Source organism: Etheostoma cragini, chromosome 14 (assembly GCF_013103735.1).
Source record: "Etheostoma cragini isolate CJK2018 chromosome 14, CSU_Ecrag_1.0, whole genome shotgun sequence".
Lineage (NCBI taxonomy): Eukaryota > Metazoa > Chordata > Actinopteri > Perciformes > Percidae > Etheostoma > Etheostoma cragini.
In genome coordinates, this window is record NC_048420.1 from 8396467 (window position 1) to 8402713 (window position 6247).

The 6247-nt window shown below is 42.0% G+C and overlaps 1 pseudogene; it reads right to left on the bottom strand.

Annotated features, from left to right (window-relative positions):
• Positions 1-1521: 1521 nt before the first annotated feature.
• LOC117957166 lies at positions 1522-3159 on the bottom strand (annotated as a pseudogene).
• Between the last annotated feature and the right edge of the window lie 3088 nt (positions 3160-6247).

Below are 6247 nucleotides of genomic sequence, written 5' to 3' on the forward strand. Positions count from 1 at the left end.
CCCTAGTAGTAGTAGTAGTAGTAGTAGTAGCAATGTGGCATTTCTTAAAATTCATACAAGCTTCCTCAGTGTGATGCTTCAGTGTCTTGATGTTCACAGACAGGCTATACAACACAACTAACAGTGGGATGTTTCACAGGAGTCCATATATTGTCATGCACACCAACTAGGTTCACCAAGACAGGCCTCCGTATAAGTCCAACTGTGCATCACTGTGCTTAACTAGGCAACATCCACAGGATGTCACTGCGGGATTCGCCTGCAGTCAGCAATAATGATGTGCACTGAAACCTTAGAGAGCTACACAGTGCATGCGGTTGCGGTTGCACATCATTTATGAGTTGGCTTTGTGGATACTTAGGAGTGAACTCTCCCAGTCCTGAGCCCTTTGTGGCTTAATGAGCGGTTAAAATAAAGGACAACACTCAGATATGCTCTTACTGTGACATTAGGCAGACACTGAGGAAGCATGGCAGTATTTTAGATGCTATGTAACAACAGCAACAACTCTTCAAGCATGAATCTATTTGTCTTATCTTTGACACACATAATCTCTTCCACTTTTCTTGAGATGTTCTCTTTGACATGGTGTGAGCCACCTATATATAGTCCTAAGAGAGGAAAACAGATGGCTCTGATTGTCCTCCTTTGCCTGGCTTCACCTTTAAACTCACTGCTAGAAAGGGAGTGTTAGAAGAGACTCTGTTGAAGGACATATTGCCATCAGGCCAGTCCAGATACACCCCATTTCTGTTGCATCCACAGGGTAAAGGGGTGTCTCACACCTTAACATTATACCATGCAATAAGAAAACTAAAGTCAGAATCAGCATAGTTGTCAAATGGCCGCAATGAGGTAATACGTCCAAACTGTCTGCTTTTCTTTCAGTTTGACTGTATGCAACAGCAACATAAACAGATTCAGGGACATTAACACTCCACTCTACCTCCCAGTAATGACACCCAGATAACATAAGCTCTGTTTTCACAATACCTGATGCCATGTATCAAACCTGTTTGGGTGATCAGGGTATTTAAAGTTGCCTTCTTGTTTCCCTCAGAAAGATTGAGGTAGGGTATTGCAGTGTTTGAGTCCAGGTTGAGATCACAGACAAACTAAAATGTTTTATTTGCCATTCTGATATTCTGAAACAAAGATACTAGTACAAAATTGGAAAATGACTCTCGCCGGATCAGATCTGTTCTGTCTGTTATGATCTTCACAGGAAGAAGTTCAAGCTTTGAAAACTTTTCAGGAACCAGAATGCTGTTCTTGTAATGGAAGATGGTTTCCACTGTGTATTTCTCATTTGCAATGGCTGCTATGAGGAAACACAATTGGCTGTTGTTCTTCTGTGACATGGCAAAGTGATGGTAAGCATTTGCTTGTTTTCTCATTTTAGTTAAAACGTCATCTGAGTGGTACGTAAGTCCAAGTTGTTGGCCATCTCATCAATGTTGGTATCACCCTTTTCATGGAGGTGAAAACAGAGCATTGCACCTAGAGCAAGAACCTCCCTGTCTAGGGGATCTTTGTTCCCTCCATGGTGTCTACACAGGATCTGATGACGTTAATGTCTCTCTCTTAATGATACAGCCAGTTGTTTAGATGTTCATGACTGAATGGTGACTTTACTCTGTCTACAGATGGAGGGAAGTTTCTCTGCCATAATTGGCTGCAGGTTAACAATGGAGATTCATAACAATAACACAGTTTTTTGAAAACTCTTTAATTCTTCTTGAATCTGGGGAAGGTTATTCCACTATGTCTTCCAGAGAATCATTGCATCTCATTTCTACTTCCCTTAAATCTTCAAAAGCATCCTTCCTTACTAGTCAAATGCTGATCTCTCACATCAGCTTAGCAGCTTTGAAGTCCAAATTATTCAGTGGCTTCAGCCAGACCGTCATTGGAACAGCATTTTCTCCATTTTTTCCTGGTAGTTTTGGAATTTGAATTTTATGAATTTGAACAGTCTTCACTGTTTCTTCAAATGTGGGAAGGTTTATTTCTCAGTCGGAGCTTTTTTGTCATCAGTCAGCTTGAGCTGAACTTCACCCTCAGTATTAAATGAAGGGACATTCTTTATCGAAGCGTGCATGCTGCCCTGGCTGTCCTAAACGCTGCTGGCCTCTAACTTCTCACTGTCAAACATAAAGAAAGCATTTGCCCCATAAAGAATGCCTACATGTGTTGCAAGGCCCTTCCTAATGACGTCCATCTGTTGGGTGTCCATGTTTAGGTCAATCATTGGCAACTGCTCAAGGTGGGTGGTAGTTTTGTACTGAAATGTTACTCTGCTCTGCTCATGGAATTTATTATGATCACTCAGCCACTTGGCAGATTCGCCTTCAAGGAAGCTTTAGCATCCAGCAGAGTTCACTTGGATTCAGTGGAGTCAGATGCAGAAATGTCAAAGTGAACTGCTGTCCTGAGAGCTGTTAGTTATCTTATCCTGCAGAGTTTCTTCATCCCGCATGTCAAACCTGGGGAAAGAATTGAAAAACATCAGTTATCTGACAAAGCAGGAAAACCATTTAGTCAAAGGGATCATATTCTGGCCATTTCAGGTTCATAATTGTAGTTTATGTTTTCTACGTTATCGTGATTTCATTTTTTAATGTTCAACAAACACCATTTTTCTCTTTTTACTCATACAGTCTGTCTGAATGTTCCTATATTCACCCAATGTCTGGAACGCTCTGTTTTAACACCTGTCTATTCAAGCCGTAAAGCATAAAAGTAACCTTTTATGATGTGTCCTAGGCTGGGCTGTGTATTGATTTATTTGACCTTATGCTGATATATTTTCCAACGCGATATAAAAGTGGTAATAAAAACAACAACTGATCAATTGAAGGCGTTTCTGTCTGGAGCCTCTATTTTGAGCCCTCTATAATCCAGGTTTAGGAGCAGGGCACAGTTAACTGCTGGTGCTAAGTGCGTATGATTGTTAAAGAGGTGAAGTTAAATAAGTGTTACTGCGTCATAAAAAGGTTTTAGAGTTCCTCTAAGACGACAGGCCATATCCAGAAATATGTTCTAATAAGAAGGTAGTCAACACTTACCTGGCATCAGTTTATCTTTCCGAGCATCACAGAACATTCCCAGCATGCTAGGTCGACTCAGGGCAGCAATGTACATGATATCTGAGGCCATTTCTCCAACCTGGTGAAAAAAATAAATACAGCCTTCAGTACCTAATGTTCCCTCTAAAGACGTGTGTGGAGAGATAAGAGACAGAACGCCTGCCAGTCTACTGTGATTAGATAGAACGTATTTCCTTGTAGACTCTTGTCTAACAGTAAAAGTCTAAATCTGTTTTTCTAAATTTGTCTCTATGCACCCAGTTTATCCTCACCTGGTGAAGCCGTGTATATCATTTGAGTGGACTGCAGCTTCCAGTGTGATAAAGATTACTTTTATCCTGTCAGATACTGTCTTCTGCTCACTACTACCATGACACGTCCAAAACATGCATACACTGAAACACGTCATAGAAACTTGGACAATTCCTCTTAATCATCACACTTTGCCAACTTGTTCTAAAGGCTAAAGTGGAATGAAACAAAACATGTTGAGCTGGGCGCTTACAATTATAACGCTACTAATGTTCTTCAGTCTCTGCAGATCTAAACATACACACTTAATTGTCCATTCTTCCACAGACGCACAACTGTCACCAATAATAACACTTTCTTTTATATGGCACTATGTGCATGAAAAAAATGTTCCATCAATCCAGTGGTGTACAATGTCATTTTTTTTACTGAATTTTATTAACATTGACTGTTAATATTACAACCACAGTGTTAGTAACCTATGATCTTAAAAGTGCAGCGATCACTGTTTCAACGGAATAGCAGAAGACACAGCTCCTAGGAAATAGGACTCTGGACACCTTAACATGACCTGCAGTCTCATTTATGAACAGTGTTGGGCAAATTATTTCCAAGATGTAATACATCATAGATTACTAGTCACTGTCATTTGAAAGTTAGTTATATTACAATATTACTGTCTCTGAATTGTAATGTTTTACACTACTTTTGCATTACTTTTGAGTTACTTTAAACAAAATAACATTGTTGTAAAATGTTTGTTCAAAGCACTTGAATAAGAAATGCATATGGTTTAGTTTAAAACTAAAGGTACTCTAAAAGAAAAGGTCAATTATGGTGTGATTAAAACTCACTATTTACATTACTTACAGTACTTGATTTACAGCTGATATTTGAAAAGGTAAACAACTTCATTTAACAGTAATTTAGTTTTACTGCAAACTGCCACATGAAGTGCTTTTATTTTGAAGTAGCCTACACATACATTGTCTGCTGTGTACTCTTCCTACCTTACTGAGATCAAAGACTGTGTATACAGTCTCAACCAGGTTCTCGGCTGTTGTGGTGCTGCACTGATTTGGCACCGCATACGCCTCAGACCACTTTGTGAAGTTCATTGCCACAATTATGCAACGGTTGCCAGACTCTGTGACGGTGAAGGGCCCCAGGATATCTACTTCCACTCGGCCCATAGGGGGCCCCACCAAGTACTGCTGCAGTGGACCCACCCTTCCTCATCACTGACAGCCCCAGCAATGTTAACACTGTTTGGTCCTGTGCTTCTTGCCACAGGCAGTAGCGACACTCCAATGCCGCACATGGGCCTTGGGAGAGCGCATCAGCGTTGCCATGATGTCGCCTGGCTATGAAGGGGCTTAAATACACAGCCGTATTATTGCCTGTCAGCACAAGGGGAAAACAAAAAAAAGTAAATGAAACACTAAGCAGAAGAGCTGGTCTCACATTGAGCACAAGACTACACTTCATTGTACCACCCTGGCCAGCTACTTGGCCTTTTGGGGCCATTCAGAGGTCTTAACTCCACCCTGGTGTGACAGTACTCTAAATCGTACAATCTGACACTCATGCAGTTTTTAATACACTGCTTTCATTTTTCACCCTTCATCTGTTTAGCTCTGGAGTATATGGAAATAGTATTTTGTTGTCATTTTGCCAAGTCAGCTTCCTCTTGCACCATCATTGTCAACATCTTAAAAAACGTTGCCAGTAAGCACCTGGTTCTCTCTCCGGTCCCGGGCTGCTGGCTGGCCAGTCTGTGTGGATGTTCCATCACGCACTTTCCCTCTATCTCCAGCAAATCCCAAATCAACTCCACTAACTTGCTTGTTGGTAGATCAGCACCCTGTTTCTTGGCTGCTCCAAGATTCTTCACTCGCCTCTTTATCTTGAAGTGGTAAAACAGCAAAGTTCCCAGAAATCTTTGTTAGTGCTGCAAAAACATTATCAGTGTCTATCGTTTTGTCGTGAAACTGCTGCTTATCAGATCCAAGCAGAGCTCCGCCATCTTAGTCTTGGCTTCAGATGATTTTTAATATCCCCAGTGGCCAACCATTTCTTGCCTTTGGACATTCTTCACATGTTTCTCCTCCAAGTTAAGCACAAATGTCCCTGGTTACATATCTTTAAAAGGATCAATGTAGCAGTGCAATGCGGGGTGTTGTATGCTGCAAAGCCCTTGGCGCAACAATTTACAGTTTTTTAAAAAGAAATTCACATACTGAAAATGCACACTCTTCAATCCCCAGACATTAATCTAACATTAAAGCAGAGTTTTGACATGTGATTTGAACATGGACAGATTGCTGCAATCGCAGATGCATTTGGGGAGAGGGTTCCAGAGTGAGGGGGCAGCTATAAAAAAGGCTCTGTCAGCCCAGGTCCTGCATTAGTTATTTTTTGTTTAGCTACAGTTACATTCATTTGTGGAAAATACAGCATAGTCGCCTCTAGATCGTTAATCATGGGAGAGAGGTCAACGCATACTCAGGACGGCTGGACGTTAGCTCAGGTTCAGGACGGCTGGACGTCAGCTGAGGCCCTGCTCTGGTCCGCAGGATAACACGGATTCCGGACCACTGGACAACACGGGCTCCGATCCAGGGGACAACATATACGCCGGTACATTGGACAACACATGCTCCGGTCCACTGGACAACACACGCTCCGGTCCACTGGTCAGCATTGGCTCCAGGCTGAAGACAGGTATAAGGGGGTCATGGCGTTGAGACCCACATCAACCACTTCCTCTCTTGCGGCCTCCACGGTTCCCAGGGAAAATAACCAGGCGAGTACCCTCAAAAGACTTGTAGTTGGGATATCTGCTAAACGGGTATCTGATGTGCTGACAGACGGAAGGTCAGGGGAGCTGCTAGTAGCTGTACAAG